The sequence below is a fragment of the Hyperolius riggenbachi genome, chromosome 6 (assembly GCF_040937935.1).
Source record: "Hyperolius riggenbachi isolate aHypRig1 chromosome 6, aHypRig1.pri, whole genome shotgun sequence".
Classification (NCBI taxonomy): Eukaryota; Metazoa; Chordata; class Amphibia; order Anura; family Hyperoliidae; genus Hyperolius; species Hyperolius riggenbachi.
In genome coordinates, this window is record NC_090651.1 from 165,073,822 (window position 1) to 165,093,649 (window position 19,828).

At 44.0% G+C, this 19,828-nt stretch overlaps 1 long non-coding RNA gene across 1 annotated transcript; it reads right to left on the bottom strand.

Annotated features, from left to right (window-relative positions):
* Window positions 1-297: 297 nt before the first annotated feature.
* LOC137521216 (uncharacterized) lies at window positions 298-12,805 on the bottom strand. The gene is made up of 3 exons (XR_011022075.1): window positions 12,740-12,805; window positions 7,941-8,074; window positions 298-356 (listed from the first exon to the last, which is right to left on the bottom strand). It is a non-coding gene; the product is annotated as an uncharacterized lncRNA (long non-coding RNA).
* Between the last annotated feature and the right edge of the window lie 7,023 nt (window positions 12,806-19,828).

Sequence of the window (19,828 nt, forward strand, 5' to 3'; positions counted from 1 at the left end):
CAGAGGCGCCAGAGTAGAGTAAAACGTTTAAAAAACCGCTTAAAAGCAGAAGGGGTTGTTAGGGTGGACTTACCTCCCTCTTACAAAAAAGAAAACTCACTTAAGTCTTGATAAAACAGAATTGACAAATGATTTATTCAACTCCACAAATGCGACATGTTTCGCGGGCGTGACCCTGCTTCCTCAGGCAAAAATGAGAGCACAACTCAGTGGGTCAAGCAATAGGTTTGAGCGCCTCTAGACAATCAAAATTGTACTGTGTGTGGACTCACCAACCAATCCAAAAGGTTGCTTTACCTGCAGTGCTGAATGCCTTCAGGATTCCCTTAAGGGCCTGCCTAAGGCTGAATGGTAAACTGTGGCAAAGGGAACAGGAATTGGAGAGTGACTTCGTATCCATCACACACACTATATACATGTTATACAATAGTTTTAAAATGAATCTAAGATAGATAAATTGATGTGCTGCATTATTTAATCCTGTATCTTCAAGCATCTCCATTTGGGATGTCACCAGCTACCTAATAACTTGAGGTAGAAGGCCAGCCACAAATTGGGACTATGCACGTTGGACCACATGGGTATTGTACAGACACTAAAGCCACAACAATGGGCAGCCAAGTCTATGCCACAACTTCGGGACAGCGCATGCTTGTGTAGTTGGCTTTCTTGCAGACACTAGAGCCACTATATTGGACAGGAAAGTACTGGGTCTAAAAAACCCATTCACCAGCCACTTTTAGCCTCATGAGTTGTGGGATTACCATGCCGGCAGTGGGATAAAGGGTTACACTGTTCAATATGAAACATGGCTGACAATTTAAACCCTCTGTGTGTGATCCCACTTAAAACAGACCTGAAGTGAAAATAAACTTATGAGATAATTAATTTCATGTGTAGTACAGCTAAGAAATAGAAAGTTAAAAAACTTCAGTTGTTATCTTTGTTAAAGAGCTTCTCTGAGCTCTTTGACCCAACATGGGTCGGATACAGTCCTGTTTTCTGAAGCACTTAAACAGCAGAGAAAAAGTGACAGAGTTTGAGATAAGGTTTTGCTGCAAAAACGTTCAATAGCTCATTATTTCTGCTTTGTTTCATAGCTTAAAAGACAGAGTGTTCTTTCTAAACTGAAAATGGCCCGGCGTTGCCCGGGTATGTATTCGGCTGGTGTTGGCTACGCTCACTTTTTCTAACCCCAACACACAATTACTCAATTACACAATGACTTAGTTTGTGAGCTTTGCGCTCTTTGGCATCAATAATTTGCATTGAAATGAAACAAATCTGATTGGCTGTTTGTGGCTCCATCCCCTTTTCTGACTTTGAATCCCAGTCACCCAAAGACCAACTGTACCAGGTTTGAGACTTGTGCCATTAACAGTGCAAGAATGGCAGAAAGTAAATATTACCTTTCAAAATCAATAGGTAAATTTTGATTGGCTTTTGTAGGCTCCACCCACTTTTATGAAATTAATCACAGTCACCCAGTGACCAACTGTGCAAAGTTTGAGAACCCTGCCATTAACAGAGTAAGAATGGCTGCAGTTTACATTTTCCCAATATTTGTCTCCGCCCACATTTTGGTCAGGGGGATAAAAAGTATCGTATATGTTATTCCAGGTAATGTACTATGTGTGTGCCAAATTTCATTCAAATCTGTTCAGCCATTGTTGTGTGATTGAGTAACAAACATCCAAACACCCAAACGTTCACATTTATAATACTATTGAGATTGATGCAGTTATTTAAAAAAAAAAAAAAAAAAAGCTGTATAACGGAAAATAAAAATTAGACTTTTTTTTTTGCTACTAATGTTCTATTCCTTATCTGTACTACACACACAATTCATTATATTATAAGGGGTTTTTTTTTTGCTTCAGGTTTGCGTTAAGTGATGTAATTTTTTTTAAATCGCCCCATAACATTACATTGGCAAGAGCTTTTCAAATCACAAAATAAGTGATAAAACTTTCCTCCATGTGCAATGCATTTGTACAGAGCTACAAATGTAAAAAGCTCATTGGCCAGGGAAGCTTTTGTATTGCCCTTGGATGTATTTACAGTGGGTTGCAAAAGTATTCGGCCCCCTTGAAGTTTTTCACATTTTGTCATATTACTGCCACAAACATGAATCAATTTTATTGGAATTCCACATGAAAGACCAACACAAAGTGGTGTACATGTGAGAAGTGGAACGAAAATCATACATGATTCCAAACATTTTTTACAAATCAATAACTGCAAAGTGGTGTGTGCGTAATTATTCGGTCCCCTTTGATCTGAGTGCAGTCAGTTGCCTATAGACATTGCCTGATGAGTGCTATTGACTAAATAGAGTGCACCTGTGTGTAATCTAATGTGAGTACAAATACAGCTGCTCTGTGAGGGCCTCAGAGGTTGTCTAAGAGAATATTGGGAGCAACAACACCATGAAGTCCAAAGAACACACAAGACAGGTCAGGGATCAAGTTATTGAGAAATTTAAAGCAGGCTTCTGCTACAAAAAGATTTCCAAAGCCTTGAACATCCCACGCACTGTTCAAGCGATCATTCAGAAATGGAAGGAGTATGGCACAACTGTAAACCTACCAAGACAAGGCCATCCACCTAAACTCACAGGCCGAACAAGGAGAGCGCTGATCAGAAATGCAGTCAAGAGCCCCATGGTGACTCTGGACGAGCTGCAGAGATCTACAGCTCAGGTGGGTGACTCTGTCCATAGGACAACTATTAGTCATGTGCTGTACAAAGTTGACCTTTATGGAAGAGTGGCAAGAAGAAAGGCATTGTTGACAGAAAGCATAAGAAGTCCCGTTTGCAGTTTGCCACAAGCCATGTGGGTGACACAGCAACCATGTGGAAGAAGGTGCTCTGGTCAGATGAGACCAAAATGGAACTTTGTGGCCAAAATGCAAAACGCTATGTTTGGCGGAAAACTAACACTGCACATCACTCTGAACACACCATCCCCACTTTCAAATATGGTGGTGGCAGCATCATGCTCGGAGGGTGCATCTCTTCAGCAGGGACAGGGAAGCTGGTCAGAGTTGATGGGAAGATGGATGGAGCCAAATACAGGGCAAACTTGGAATAAAACCTCTTGGAGTCTGCAAAAGACTTGAGACTGGGGCGGAGGTTCACCTTCCAGCAGGACAATGACCCTAAACATAAAGGGCAACAATGGAATGGTTTAAAACAAAACATATCTATGTGTTAGAATGGCCTAGTCAAAGTCCAGATCTAAATCCAATCGAGAATCTGTGGCAAGATCTGAAAACTGCTGTTCACAAACGCTGTCCATCTAATCTGACTGAGCTGGAGCTGTTTTGCAAAGAAGAATGGGCAAGGATTTCAGTCTCTAGATGTGCAAAGCTGGTAGAGACATACCCTAAAAGACTGGCAGCTGTAATTGCTGCAAAAGGTGGTTCTACAAAGTATTGACTCAGGGGGCCGAATAATTACGCACACCCCACTTTGCATTTATTTATTTGTAAAAAATGTTTGGAATGATGTATAATTTTCGATCCACTTCTCACATGTACACCACTTTGTAGTGGTCTTTCACGTGGGATTCAAATAAAATTGATGCATGTTTGTGGCAGTAATGAGACAAAATGGGGAAAACTTCAAGGGGGCCGAATACTTTTGCAAGCCACTGTATATGTGTTAATCAGATCACCTCTAAGTGATATATTTTCCAAACTATATAAGCCCTGTTGCCTAAAGCTTCTTGGTCAGTGAGACCTTTCCTCTGATTACTTTGTCTCCTTTCTTTGTACCTGCTCTAGAACCTCAATGTCCTTACTTTAGTCTGGTGCCCCAAACTGTATTCTAGATGTGGCCATACATATGAGCTATACGGCGAGAGTAGTATACTAACATATGGTGATTGTATTTTCCATTTTAATCATCCTAGAATTGTATCAGCTTTAGCTAATGTTGCTTGACACCGTATATGGTTGCTCAACTTATTATCAACCAATATTACCTTCTTTCTATAAGTGCTATTTTGTTTAGATGGTGCTTTGTCATTGGTATACCCAAAGTGCATGACCTTACATTTTTTAAAATTACATTTCATCTGCAATATGCCTGCTTAGAGAGCCATTCTGTCAAGATTCTGTTGAAACATGTTATTATTCTGTGGACTGTTGATACTTCTACATACAGTCATTTTGTATTGTCTGCAAAAAAAGCAACATATTGATGATGTGAAATGAGATTGTTCTGTGCTATATTTTGTACTAGTAGACCCAAACCTGTTTAAAAACAGGCTCTAGGTCTTTTTCCTGCCCCCGCCGCCGCCAGTGCGCATGCGCCCGCCTGCCGTGCATGCAACCGACGCATGCGCCCGCCTCGCTCGCCCGCCTCGCTCTCTGGTCCCGTCCAGCTTTCCGTTACTGCGCACATGTGCAGTACCAAACAACAGGGACACAGGTACAGCTGGACGCACCGACACAGGGATTTTATAGTATAGGAGAGCATCACTTCACACAGTTAAAGAGGAACTCCAGTGAAAATAATGTAGTAAAAAAAGTGCTTCATTTTTTACCATAATTATGTATAAATGATTTAGTCAGTGTTTGCTCATTGTAAAATCTTTCCTCTCCCAGATTAACATTCTGACATTTATTACATGGTGACATTGTTACTGTGGGCAGGTTATTTAGCTGTTTCTAGCTGCTCTGTCTGTTACAGACAGCTAATAACAGCTATTTCCTGTCTCTGAACATTGTTACATTGTGGCAGTTTGCCAGCAGTACCGCGGTATTCAGAGCCTCTTGTGGGAGGGGTTTCAGCACAAAATCAGTCACACAGCGCCCCCTGATGGTCTGTTTGTGAAAATCATTGTATTTCTTATGTAAAATGGGGTATCAGCTACTGATTGAGATAAAGTTCAATTCTTGGTTGGAGTTTCTCTTTAACACACAACTGATGTTAAGCTTACAGGTCTATAGTTTCCTGAGTCTGATATGGGAAAAAGATCACCAGTATGCCAGTGATATGAAAATGAACCACTTGAAAGAAAATTGCTGAAAAAAGAATAAAGGATAAAGTTAGTAACCTATCGATAACTGAACTCAGTTCCTTTATTACCCAGGGTGGATGTCATCTGGGACCAGAGCTGGATCATCCACAAGGATCATCCACTAGGCAGCTGCCTAGGGCCCGGTGGATGATAGCCCTCACCAAAACTAACTGAAAAAGCCAGGTGACCATCAGCGGTGGGCAAAAAGAGCTATCTTGCCTTGGGCCTCATTTCATCTTAATCCTTTTCTGCCTGGGACAGATGCCTTATCTGTCTTGATTTTATTTCAGTGTGCTACACACTTTCCTGCATTAGGCTATTCAGTCTCTACAAGAGAGTGAAATTACTCAACCATTCTTTTGCTAGCCTTTAGTGCAAACCTGAATGGGAAAAAAGAAAGCAAAACCAGATATATACCGAAGCAGAGGAAAGCCTCTGGATGTATCATAGGCTTCCTCAGTCCTCCTCGACCCCACAACCGCTGATCAGTACCTTTTCTTTCTCATGGCCATGCTCTCCTCCATGAACGAGAGCAGCCGTACTGCACCTTTACGAGTACAGCTGCACCTGCACAGTAGCATGAAGCCACTCGTGGATAAGCAGCTTTGGCATACAGCGCAGGCGTGACCATACTCACAAATGCACAGAGTACAGTCACGCCCGTACATGGCAGGGCGCACAGCCACAAGACCACATCTGAAAAGCGCTTGTCAGATATGTTCAGAGGAACCCTGCATAGGAACACTGGGCTCATGGATGTATTGGGAAGCCTTGAGACTTTCTGAGGTAGTTATCAAACTTTTTTATTAGTACAGGTTCCCCTTAAGGTTCCCATACAATTTTTAAAATATATTTTTAATTCAAGAATTGCAATACATTTTTCTGAGTGATTGTAATAAAAAAAAATGATTGAAAACTCAGAGAAAATAGCTTAGAATTATATATAAGGAAACTGACAATCTACCACACACCATCAAATTTTCATAAAAATTGATCAAAAAAATCCAGCACTCTCGCAAGATTTTTATCGTATAAAAATGGGAAATCCAATCGGATTTCTTGCTCGAATGAAAAAAAAGCTTTACATTTTTTGGAAAATCCGATCATTTTCATCGAATTGCTGTAAAAGCGGATCATTTTATTGTATCGTGTGTGGCCACCTTTAAAGGAGTTATCAGGCAAAAATAGGCCAAATGGGCGTTACTCACCTGGGGCTTTCTCCAGCCCCTTGCAGCCAACTGTCCCACGCCGACCGCTCCGCTCCCCGCCGCTGTCCCGGTCTCCGGTGTCCGTATTCAGGCCAACCACGGGGTCGGCCTTACTGCGGCTGCTCGAAGCGCCACTGTCAATCATGGCCACGTGGGCCACGGCGAACAGCGCAGGCGCAGAACTACTGCTGCTACTGATTGACAGAGGTGCTTCGCGCAGCTGTAGTTAGCGGGGTCGGCCTGAATACGGACAGTCGGTTGCAAGGGGCTGGAGAAAGCCCCAGGTGAGTAAAGCCCATTTCGGCTATATTTGCCTGATAACTCCTTTAAGCAAACATGAACCTTAGTCACACATGCCCAGTCCATATGCACTTGTTTATGGCAGGATAGACAAGCAGGGAGCCTCCCTCCCTGCTTGTGAGGGGTTGGCTTGCTAGGGATTATGAAAACAGTTTTAAGTGCACTCTACCTTTTCCCACCCCCCATTCCTCCAATGGGGGGTGGGAAAAGGTAGAGTGCACTTAAAACTGTTTTCATAATCCCTGGCAAGCCAACCTCTCACAGTTGCGCACCAGCCTGTTTGGGTATGTCAGTATATAGGCATCAGTCCCTCTTTAAGTCAGGGAGACAGGAAACAGGGCTCCTCTTGAATGTTCCTGGCAGCAATTGACAACCACCCACTTGGTAAGCAGGCAGCGCTGATCCTTGTTGGTATGGTGGACAAGCTGAGACGCTGCCAGTGGTGCTGTGGCTGAAAGTCTTGGAGCAGTGCCTGTGTGTGAACAAAGCCGTGCTCTGCAGACCCACAGTGACTCAAACACCTTGAGAAAGCCCCGTGGGCGGGGCGAAACGCGTCGGTGGGCGTGGTCACCGCCGGAGTGCTCACGCGGCGTCCCCACATGCAACACCGGATACACTGACCTGGCTCCTATGGACAATACTGTGCTGGCAGCGCTGAGGCCTACATGGACGGAGAACATTGCATACTGAGCAGCAGAGAAAGTTTGATATACCCAGTGCACTGCGGTGAACGGATGGCCATGTAAGCAGGAGCTTACCATCTATCTGCGCAAGTATAACATGCTGACAAGCCGAAAGAGATCTTAAAGCAGTGGAAAATCGTATGCTACAAGCTGTGACCCCCTGTACGCAAATGCCAATGCTTGAACTGTCTGTTTGCATCAGTAGTTTGCAACAGTTGCCCCAATTGTCTGTGGAAGTTAATGGCCATAAATACTGCAGTCATTCATCACAACAGTCCCTAGAAAGCCGGTGTATGTTGTAACAACACAGTGTGTGCGGTGTACAGGTGGTGGTTGAGGACAAATAGATTGTGGTTTGCTTGGTGTTTTCTGCATTAGGCTGCGGCTGGGCGATCATACCTTGCAGGTAACCAGATCTGGTCCCTCTTAGATAAAAAAGCGTGCATATCCTGGCCAGGTACAATTGTTTTTAATGTCGGTTTTTAATCATGTCTTGTGATCTTCATGCAGCCAAGGCTGTAATTAAAATGTTTTGTATGTACAGAGAGACAGCAGCCTTGTTTAATGTGTAATGTAGTGGGTGTGTTGTTGGGCTGTAGGAGGATCTGGGAAGTCCCTGGACTATCCAGAGTATCCCCACTGCTGAGGTAAGTACCAGTAGACAGTGCAATCTCTCACAAAGATTATTCTTCAAATAAAATGTTTTTGCTTGTATCTTACCCCCAGACTTGAAAATAAAGAAGAAAGAAATCCATTATTTAGGTTATCATCAGAAAGTGAAGATTCCAGCACATTGCCATGGAGCATATCCTGCTTGCAGCTCAGTTGTAGTGAATACAGGCAGCCGTGATTGGCTAGTGATGTAAAAGAGAATGCAAGTAAATCATGGTTTATGTAAAACATGCAGTCTTAATTTTGTGGCGCACAAAGAACCGAAGATCTAGAAATAATGTGTCAGGAAAATAGTGACTTTCATAAGCAGCAATCACATTTTAAATTATATCCTATATTACAAAATGTGATAAATAACAGTAATTATAACAATAATGATCTTGTATGTGATTTTTCTCCCCCTCTTTACCATATTCCTTTGAATAGAATTCTGCAGCTGTTTGAATTCTCACTGCATATTATGTACGGTAAGATGATACAGATATTTTCCTATGTGCTCTACATTTATTTCACAACCTTCATGCAGCCCTTGGAGATGCTCTCCCAGTTTTTGAGGGGCTGCACAGGTTTTCAAACAAAAGATAATGTAAGAATTAAGATCTTGCTAATAATTTATTTCACTTTGCATTGTGCTGATAATGTTATGCAGCAGGTTTCTTAGAGAACTCTGAAAAATGAATTGAGAGTGACCATAGAAGCATGTTTTCTGTAGTATCAAACTTGGGAATCCTGGACCAAAATAGAATGAATGTATGAATGTATTCCTTTCATAGGAGTAAAGGGCATATAGGATTTCAGCCTTTGAACCTTTGTTCCATGCACTCTTCTGGCCTTGAAGAAGTGTAATCTATTAATGGACCACTGTCGCGAAAATCTTAAAGTTTAAGACACATACAAACAAGAAGTACATTTCTTCCAGAGTAAAATGAGCCATAGAATAGATTACTTTTCTCCTATGATGCTGTCACTTACAGTAAGTAGTAGTAGAAATCTGACATTACTGACAGGTTTTGGACTAGTCCATCTCTTCAAAGGGGATTCTCAGCAAATATTATTTAAAAAGACACTCCTTGAAAAAGATTTATAAAAAAATGCTGGCCAGCCTCTCTGCTCAACATACACTTTTTTTGGCAGTTGGACGGAGCAACAGCCATTTACTAAATGCTTTTAAAAATAAAACAAATACCCTGAGAACCCGCCATGAGGAGATGGGCTAGTCCAAAACTCTCCATTCTGTCACATTTCTACTACTTGCTGTAAGTGACAGCAATATAGGAGAAAAGTAATTTTTGGCTCAGAAGAAATGTACTTCTTATATGTATATTTTTATATATACGGTATTTAAAATGTTATGATTTTTGCGACAATGGTCCTGTAAGGAAGTGTCAAAATATGTTGAGCGGCAGCTATCTATTTTTTTTTTTTTTACATAAAATTATTATTTTATTTCTGGTAAAATGCATTTTTGTTCATACAGGCAGAATAGCAAGAGCACACATAAAAATATTCAGTTTATTTGCCCCTGTTTCAACACAACCTGTATGTAATATTTTGGTTATGTTCACAGTGGAGCATCTGCAAAAGCAGGATTGCAATGCAATGGAAGGGAAACGTTACATTACGTATTATATGTGCAGTGCAATGCATATAGCAAAATGCATACAGTACATACAAGGTATGCTTCACTGCACCTGTTAAAGAGACTCTGTAACAAAATGTTCAGCCTTATTTCTTTTATTCTATAAGTTCCTATACCTGTTCTAATGTGGTCTGGATTACTGCAGCCTTTTCTAGTTGCACTGTCTCTGTAATATATCTAATCTTCTTTTCTTTGTCAAGCTTTGTCGCCCCAGGGAGGAAAAAGCTGCCTCTGTTGCAATGAATACAAGTTATGCACTCCACCTGCAGGCTTTGTGTGCTTTGTTTACTCCTCACAGACAGCTTGTCTGTGTCATGCAGTTTGTGAGGCTGGGGGGGAGCTGCCTGTAACATGCTAAAAAGCTGTGAGAATCCCAGACTGGAGTGCAGGTAATTAGCAATACCCCGCTATCAATGTAGCCCAAATTGTATGTAAACTCACATGTGACATTATGAGGTAATCTTGGGGACATGTACTACCAAGCCTACTTAGAGCTTGTGTTAACTTTCCATGTTTGGCACCACTTAAAGTTTTCCACATTTTGTCATATTACTGCCACAAACATGAATCAATTGTATTGGAATTCCACATGAAAGACCAATACAAAGTAATGTACACATGAGAAGTGGAACAAAAATCATACATGATTCCAAACATTTTTTACAAATAAATAACTGCAAAGTGTGGTGTGCATAATTATTCAGTCCCCTTTGGTCTGAGTGCAGTCAGTTGCCCATAGACATTGCCTGATGAGTGCTAATGACTAAATAGAGTGCACCTGTGTGTAATCTAATGTCAGTACAAATACAGCTGCTCTGTGACGGCCTCAGGGGTTGTCTAAGAGAATATTGGGAGCAACAACACCATGAAGTCCAAAGAACACACCAGACAGGTCAGGGATAAAGTTATTGAGAAATTTAAAGCAGGCTTAGGATACTAAAAGATTTCCAAAGCCTTGAACATCCCATGGAGCACTGTTTAAGCGATCATTCAGAAATGGAAGGAGTATGGCACAACAGTAAACCTATCAAGAAAAGGCCGTCCTCCTAATCTCACAGGCCGAACAAGGAGAGCGCTGGTCAGAAATGCAGCCAAGAGGCCCATGGTGACTCTGGACGAGCTGCAAAGATCTACAGCTCAGGTGGGGGAATCTGTACATAGGACAACTATTAGTCATGCACTGCACAAAGTTGGCCTTTATGGCAGAGTGGCAAGAAGAAAGCCATTGTTAACAGAAAAGCATAAGAAGTCCTGCTTACAGTTTGCCACAAGCCATGTGGGGGACACAGCAAACATGTGGAAAAAAGGTGCTCTGGTCAAATTAGACCAAAATGGAATTTTTTGGCCAAAATGCAAAACGCTATGTGTGGCGGAAAACTAACACTGCAAATCACTCTGAACACACCATCCCCACTGTCAAATATGGTGGTGGCAGCATCATGCTCTGGGGGTGCTTCTCTTCAGCAGGGACAGTGAAGCTGGTCAGAGTTGATGGGAAGATGGATGGAACCAAATACAGGGCAATCTTGGAAGAAAACCTATTGGAGTCTGCAAAAGACTTGAGACTGGGGCGGAGGTTCACCTTCCAGCAGGACAACGACCCTAAAGATAAAGCCAGGGCAACAATGGAATGGTTTAAAACCAAACATATTCATGTGTTAGGAAGAACAAAGAGAAATCGAGAGCCCAATATGGTGTAGTATTGTTAAGTTGGTTGTGGTTTGAAGCAAAATATTAAGATATACTCACAAACATGGGTTACCCATAGGCAACCACTTCAAATGCAGGTGGGGAGTATTAGAACCTGACCCCACTCAGGTTATTAAGATGTCGCTCTCTGTAGATAGGAAACGGGGTAGCACCCCTCCACCGAGGGTGGAATCAAGATTTCAGCAAGGCTTGGTGTACAGAGGCGCCAGAGTAGAATAAAAATGTTTAAAAACCATCTAAAAGAGGGGGATGTTCAGGTGGACTTACCTCCCTCAAAAATATAGAACTCAATTGACGTTTTATTTAACTCCACTTAGTGCAACGCGTTTCGCAGGTGTGGTCCTGCTTCATCAGGCAAACAGGAGTATAACTCAATGGGTCTAGATGCAGAAGTGAGGCGCTCACTTCTGCATCTAGACCCATTGAGTTATACTCCTGTTTGCCTGATGAAGCAGGACCACACCTGCGAAACGCATTGCACTAAGTGGAGTTAAATAAAACGTTTTTTTGTATTGATATATTGTGACTCAATTGAGTTCTATATTTTTGAGGGAGGTAAGTCCACCTGAACATCCCCCTCTTTTAGACGGTTTTTAAACATTTTTATTCTACTCTGGCGCCTCTGTACACCAAGCCTTGCTGAAATATGTGTTAGAATGGCCCAGTCAAAGTCCAGATCTAAATCCAATCTAGAATCTGTGGCAAGATCTGAAAACTGCTGTTCACAAATGCTGTCCATCTAATCTGACTGAGCTGGAACTGTTTTGCAGAGAAGAATGGGCAAGGTCTCTAGATGTGCAGAGCCGGTAGAGACATACCATAAAAGACTGGCAGCTGTAATTTCAGCAACAGGTGGTTCTACAAAATATTGACTCAGGGGGCTGAATAATTAAGCACACGCCACTTTGCAGTTATTTATTTGTGAAACATTTTTGGAATCACGTATGATTTTCGTTCCACTTCTCACATGTACACCACTTTGTCTTTCATGTGGGATTCCAATAAAATGTATTCATGTTTGTTGCAGTAATATGACAAAATGTGGAAAACCTCAAGGGGGCCGAATACTTTTGCAAACCACTGTAAATAAAAAAGTGCTTTTATCTGTTCAAATGAGGCGATTAAAAGCAGCCTGTTCTCCTGAAAAGTACCATAAATAAAAATCAAAACAGCCATCTTTCTGCATACAGACTGCTCAAGGCTCACATCATGGCTGTAATTTATACTTTACATAAGAATGACAGCTGTTGAATTGAAAATAAGAACGTGAAACTGTAGCCACATTCTTTTTTCGTTATCTACACACAATTATCTATATAGTATTTTCAGCTCAGTTTTGCTTTAAATGAAACATTTACACAGCAGCGTGATTAAATATTAGCTATGGCAGCCTTATAGGCCAAAACGTGAAAAACAAACAGCAACAAGCTTCAGCAGCTTCAAGGACTATAAAAATGAGCCTCTGATTATGCAATACCCCTGCATTACAATACATTACCTTTGTCTGGGGGAGGGGTGATATATCAATTTCACCACACTCTGCTCCACAACTTCACTGCTGCAGTTACACAACTATACTTTGCAATGGGTTGTGCAATTCATTAGTGATCCTGGGGTGAGAGTGTCCAGAAAACACAGATAACAGCATGTAAAATATTGAAAATAAGAATAACTAGAGGTGAGGGAGTGGATTAAATTTGTTCAAAGGATCATTTATTCTGTCATTTTAATAATGCACATAAACACTGTAAGTTATCCCATTATTTTATTATAAGGTTTTACTAAAAACATACTTACATAGAGTTTCTACCAATAAACACTCTTGCTTGACCAGAAAGCACAACACGTGTTTCCAGGTAATAAAATGACAGTACAGTTTTTTTTGCAACAGTTAAGTACAGGCAAGACCCAATTTATACTTTTTGTGCCCCTAGGCCAATTATGTTGTGGCTCCCCTTTCCTGTGCACTAGCGACCCTCCCATTCTATGTGCAGCCCCCCTTCCATGTGTATCATCCATGTACAACAGTACAGCAGCCCTTTCTTTCATAAACAATGATGTCCCACTTGTGCCTCCTATGTCCCCCTGTGCCTTATGCCCCCCTATGCCTCTCATGTCCCCCTGTGCCTCTCATGTCCCCTTTGTGCCTTGTATGTTCCCCTTGTGCCTCTCATGTCCCCCTTGTGCCTCTCATGTCCCCTTTGTGCCTCTTATATCCATCTTGTGCCTCTTATGTCCCACTTGTGCCTCCTATGTCCCCCTGTGCCTCATGTCCCCTTGTGCCTCATGCCCCCCTATGCCTCTCATGTCCCCCTGTGCCTCCCATGTCCCCTGTGCCTCTTATGCCCCCCATGCTTCCTTTGCTCCCCCATCCCCATTCCTTTAGAGCATACAACGGAAGTAGCAGTGGTTCTCTCACCTGCTATAAGGGCACCTCCAGCAATGAGTGATGTCCTCTCACCCTCACTGCTTCCCCTAGTACCGGCTTCTCCTGATCACATCATTATGGGGCGCAAGAGAAGCCAGCAGAAAACAGCGTGAGTGAAAGGACATCACTCATCGCTGGATGTTCCCTAAGAGCAGATGAGACACGCAATTAGGGTTGCCAGGTGTCCGGTTTTACACCGGACAGTCCGGTTTTTGTGCTCTGTGTCCGGTTGAAAAAGGCATGCTAAACCGGACAATTAAGTTGTCCGGTTTTTTTAGAGCCCCCCCCCCCCCGCAGCGCAGGAGGAGAACAGCGCAGCAGAGAGAGAGCTGGGAGCAGCGGTGGAGAAGGGGGGCAATCTCCCCCCCCATCCCTCACCTTAGGGTGCTCTCTCTCCCCCGCTGTCTCCTCCAGGATGATGTGCAGGGCTGGCGAGTGGCTGCAGGCGGAACTTACCTCTGTGTCGCTCCAGCGCCGGAAGTTCGGGTCCCGCAGCCGCTGAGAATCTCATTCATGAGCCGGACAACACTAATCAGTCTGAATAGTGTTGTCCGGCTCATGAATGATTCGGATCTTTGATCCGGATCTTTTTTGAGTCGAATCTCAGGCTCAGCGGCTGCGGGACCCGAACTTCCGGCGCCTGCGACACGCCGACACAGAGGTAAGTTCCCCCCTCAGCCAGCCAGCCACCCGCCAGCCTGCACATCATATTGGAGGAGACAGCGGGGGAGAGAGAGCACCCTAAGGTGAGGGAAGGCAAGGGGGGGGAGATTGCCCCCCTTCTCCACCGCTGCTCCCAGCTCTCTCTCTGCTGCGCTGTTCTCCTCCTGCGGGGGGGGGGGGGGGCACCTGGCTACCTATTCTGGGCACATATAGCCCCTGGCTAGTGGCTACCTATTCCGGGCACATATACCATTACCCCCTGGCTACCTATTCTGGGCACATATAGCCCCTGGCTACCTATTCTGGGCGCATATAGCCCCTGGCTACCTATTCTGGGCACATATAGCCCCTGGCTACCTATTCTGGGCACATATAGCCCCTGGCTACCTATTCTGGGCACATATACCCCCTGGCTACCTATTCTGGGCACATATAGCCCCTGGCTACCTATTCTAGGCACATATACCCCCTGGCTACCTATTCTGGGCACAAATAGCCCCTGGCTACCTATTCCGGGCACATATAGCCCCTGGCTACCTATTCTGGGCACATATAGCCCCTGGCTACCTATTCTGGGCACATATAGCTCCTGGCTACCTATTCTGGGCACATATAGCCCCTGGCTACCTATTCTGGGCACATATACCCCCTGGCTACCTATTCTGGGCACATATACCCCCTGGCTACCTATTCTGGGCACATATAGCTCCTGGCTACCTATTCTGGGCACATATACCCCCTGGCTACATATACTGGGACATATATACCCCTGCCTACGTATACTGGGACATTTACACCCCTGCCTACATATACTGGGACATATATACCCCCTGGCTACATATACTGGGCACATATATCCCTGGCTACATATACTGGGAACACTGGCTGTTTGTCATTATGTGCATTTAGTGGTGAAAAGCTGTCTCTTTTGTGCATTTACTGGTGAAAAGCTGTCTCTTTTGTGCATTTACTGGTGAAAAGCTGTCTCTTATTATGTGCATTTACTGGTGAAAAGCTGTGTCTTATTATGTGCATTTACTGGTGAAAAGCTGTCTCTTGTGCATTTACTGGGGAAAAGCTGTCTCTTATTATGTGCATTTACTGGTGAAAAGCGGTCTCTTATTATGTGCATTTACTGGTGAAAAGTGGTCTCTCATGTGCATGTACTGGTGAGGACAGTTAGTGACATGGCTATGTACTCTGTAATGTGCTGCAGAAGATGTCAGTGCGATATAAATACTGCAAAAAACATTTTTTAAAAAGCCCATTGCTTAGCCCCACTCTACATAAAAGTGTGCTTCTGACTCTGCCCCTAACTCCACCCCTAACTCCACCCCCTGTCCGGTTTTCTCCATCAGCCGACCTGGCAACCCTACACGCAATGCTACTTGCGCTGCTTACTCTGCTAAAGGAAAAGGGCTGGGGGAGCGCAAGACAGGGAGTACCCAACTGCACAACATTATTGGAACGGGTATGTGGGACGTTTTTATTGGAGGGTCATGTGTACATTGGGTGTTTGTAGGTCGGTGACTCACTCTAATATGCTTTACAACGGCATTTCAACAAATTTCCTTTTACTGCTACTGGACCAGATGGATACTGTACTCCTGACAATATACAGTTAGGTCCATAAATATTTAGATAGAGACAACTTTTTTTTCTCGTTTTGGTTCTGTTCATTACCACAATTAATTTTTAATGAAACAACTCAGATGCAGTTGAAGTGCATACTTTCAGCTTTAATGCAGGGTGAACAAAAGGATTGCATAAAATTGTAAGGCAACTAAAGCATTTTTTAACACAATCCTTTCATTTCAGGGGCTCAAAAGTAATTGGACACTTTACTTAAAGGCTATTTCATGGCAAGTGTGGGCAAGTCCATCGTTATGTCATTATCAATTAAGCAGATAAAAGGCCTGGGCCAATTTGCAACTAACTTTTTCTTCTGAATTTTCTCCTAGGAAATAATTTTTAATTTTGTATTTAAAATAACTTTTCAATATTTTTCAATTGAAAAAGTACCAAAAAGCAGTTGAAAAACTACTAAGAAAATTATTTTCAGTCGAGTCTTGCTTGCTGAGGATTTAAAATGTATTGTATTTATAAGTTGTGAAAATATCGCCTAAGAGAAAACTTAGGTGATAAAGTGAAATGCTTATGGGCCCTGGAGTTGATTTGAGGGGTGGTGCTTACATGTGGAAGATTTTACTTATACCAGACAACAAGCAGTCGAAATACAGCAAACTCTTCTTGCAGGCTAAAGAAGCCATCCTTAAAGGATACCTTAGTCCTAAATAGAATTGTAAATGGATGCCCTGTATGTGTGCGGGGAGGTGTGCATAGGCTTACTGCACCTCCCTTTGCCCGAAGTTATGGGAGGTGCGGTAAGTCTATTTGCTCCTCCCCACATGCACACAGGGTGTCCATTTCCGATTCTATTAGGACTAAGGTAATGTGAATATGAAGAGAAAAAAGCACTTGCACGAAATGTAGCAGGGGTGGATACTGCCACACTGGGCTTACCTGCAGCGTGCTCCAATGGTAGTCCACGGTTTCAAACAGAAGAGAGGAAGGAGATGGGCACAACTGCTAAAATACCCTTTATTGTGGCTGGGTTGACACAAAAAGCTTACAGCAGTGTGGGAAAGGACAAGTCTGACAGCTGTTTCGCAGGGACTAGCCCTGCTTCATCAGAGACTCTGTAAGCTTTTTGTGTCAACCCAGCCACAATAAAGGGTATATTAGCAGCTGTGCCCATCTCCTTCCTCTCTTCTGTTTGAAATCGAGGACTAAGGTATCCTTTAAGCTGAAAAAAAAATCTGCTACAATATTACAAGTGGCAAAATCTACAGTTTGCTACATCCTGAGAAAGAAAGCAAGCACTGATGAATTCAGCAATACAAAAAGACCTGGACATCTACAGAAGACAATAGTGGTGGATGATCCTAGAATAATTTCCATGGTGACGTGAAACCCCTTCACAATGGCCAACCAAGTGAATAAGCAGAGGAAACACAAAAAGGAGACACAGAGAGCCCAATATAGTGTAGTATATACTGGTGATTTGGATATGATAGAGCAAGTATGTACAGGGCTGGTTCAAGTAACAATTGGGCCCTAGGGAAAAGTTAGCCTGGGGGGGCCCCCCAACAGACACTCCCGACCAAAAAGCGTCATTAGAGGCCCTTTGTTGCAGCCAAATTTTCCTCCTTGGCCCCTGAGCTGGCTGCAATCACCTCCCAACTTAATAGACTCTGCAGAGTCCAAGGGGAGCAACAGTTAAGATGGGGGAGGGGCACCTTGGGGGCCCCTACAGGCTCTGGGGCCCTGGGGCAATTGCCCATTTTTTCCTATGGTAGCTCCGGCCCTGAGTATGTAGTAATACAAACCAGAGTTACTATCCAGGCAACCACTGTAAAGGCAGGTGGGGAGATTAGACCTGTCCCCACTCAGGATTAAGAAGTCGCTCTCTGTAGAACGGAAGAAAAGGGGCAACACCCCTCTACCACGGGTGGACTCAGGTAGCGTACAAGCAGACAAAGGCTCCACAAGAATAAAAATTGCTAAAATTGTTAAAAATAGAGAAGGCAGAGGTGGACTTACCTCCTCCAAGCAGACACAAGATACTGTTGATAATGTTCAACAAAAATATTGTTTCTCAGATGCGCTAAACTTTGTATTAGACCTGCATGAGTTACAGTATATGCTCCGTTCACAGCCTGATAAAGCGGGATATTCCTGCGAAATGCATTGCAGTTTCTGGAGTATGTAAATAAATATTTTTGTTGAACATTATCAACAGTAGCCTGCGTCTGCTTGGAGGAGAATTTACCTCTGCCTCCTCTATTTTTAACAATGTTAGTGATTTGTATTCTTCTGGCGCCTCTGTCTGCTTGTATACAACCAAGTGAATAACACTTTCCAGGGTTTAGTCTACCATAAAGAGAAGACTGCATGAATGTAAATACAGAGGGTGCGCTGCAAGGTGAACTTAAAGAATAGAAAGGCTAGATTGCACTGGGCAAAGGAACATCTAAAAAAGCCAGCACAGATCAGGAAAAACATTCTTTGGACAGATGAAACCAAGATTAACCTCTACCAGAATGATGGCAAGAGAAAGGTATGGAGAAGGCGCGGAACAGCTCATTATCCAAAGCATACTACATGATCTGTACAACATGGTGGAGGCAGTGTGATGGCTTGGGCATGCATGGCTGCCAGTGGCACTGGGACATTACAACTTATTAACCACTTCCCGACCGCCCACTACACAGGGGCGGCGGGGAAGTGGAGCCCTGCAGGACGGCCTCACCCACAGAGGCGGCGGTCCATTTAAGGGCATGGGCGGAGCGATCGCGTCATCCGTGACGCGATCCTCCGCCGGCGCCTGTCACCGCTCGCTCGCCGCAACATCCCGCCGGCTATACGGAAGCGCCGGCGGGATGTTAACCCCGCGATCGCCGCATACAAAGTGTATAATACACTTTGTAATGTTTACAAAGTGTATTATACAGGCTGCCTCCTGCCCTGGTGGTCCCAGTGTCCGAGGGACCACCAGGGCAGGCTGCAGCCACCCTAGTCTGCACCAAGCACACTGATTTTCTCCCCCCCCCGCCCCAGATCGCCCACAGCACCCATCAGACCCCCCCCCTGCCCACCCCCCAGACCCCTGTTTGCACCCAATCACCCCCCTAATCACCCATCAATCACTCCCTGTCACTATCTGTCAACGCTATTTTTTTTTTTATCCCCCCCCCTGCTCCCTGCCCCCTCCTGATCACCCCCCACCCCTCAGATTCTCCCCAGACCCCCCCCCCCAGACCACCCCCCCCTGTTTACTGTATGCATCTATCCCCCTGATCACCTGTCAATTACCTGTCAATCACCTGTCAATCACCCGTCAATCACCCATCAATCACCCGTCAATCACCCCCTGTCACTGCCACCCATCAATCAGCCCCTAACCTGCCCCTTGCGGGCAATCTGATCACCCCCCCACACCAATAGATCGCCCACAGATCCGACATCAGATCACCTCCCAAATCCATTGTTTACATCTATTCTCTCCTCTAAACACCCACTAATTACCCATCAATCACCCATCAATCACCCCCTATCACCACTTGTCACTTTTACCTATCAGATCAGACCCTAATCTGCCCCTTGCGGGCACCCAATCACCCGCCCACACGCTCAGATTGCCCTCTGACCCCCCCTTATCAATTCACCAGTGCATTAATTACATCTGTTCTTCCCTGTAATAACCCACTGATCACCTGTCAATCACCTGCCAATCACCTATCACCCATCAATCACCCCCTGTCACTGCCACCCATCAATCAGCCCCTAACCTGCCCCTTGCGGGCAATCTGATCACCCACCCACACCATTAGATCGCCCGCAAACCCGCCGTCAGATTACCTCCCAAATGTATCGTTTACATCTGTTATCTTCTCTAAACACCCACTAATTACCCATCAATCACCCCCTATCACC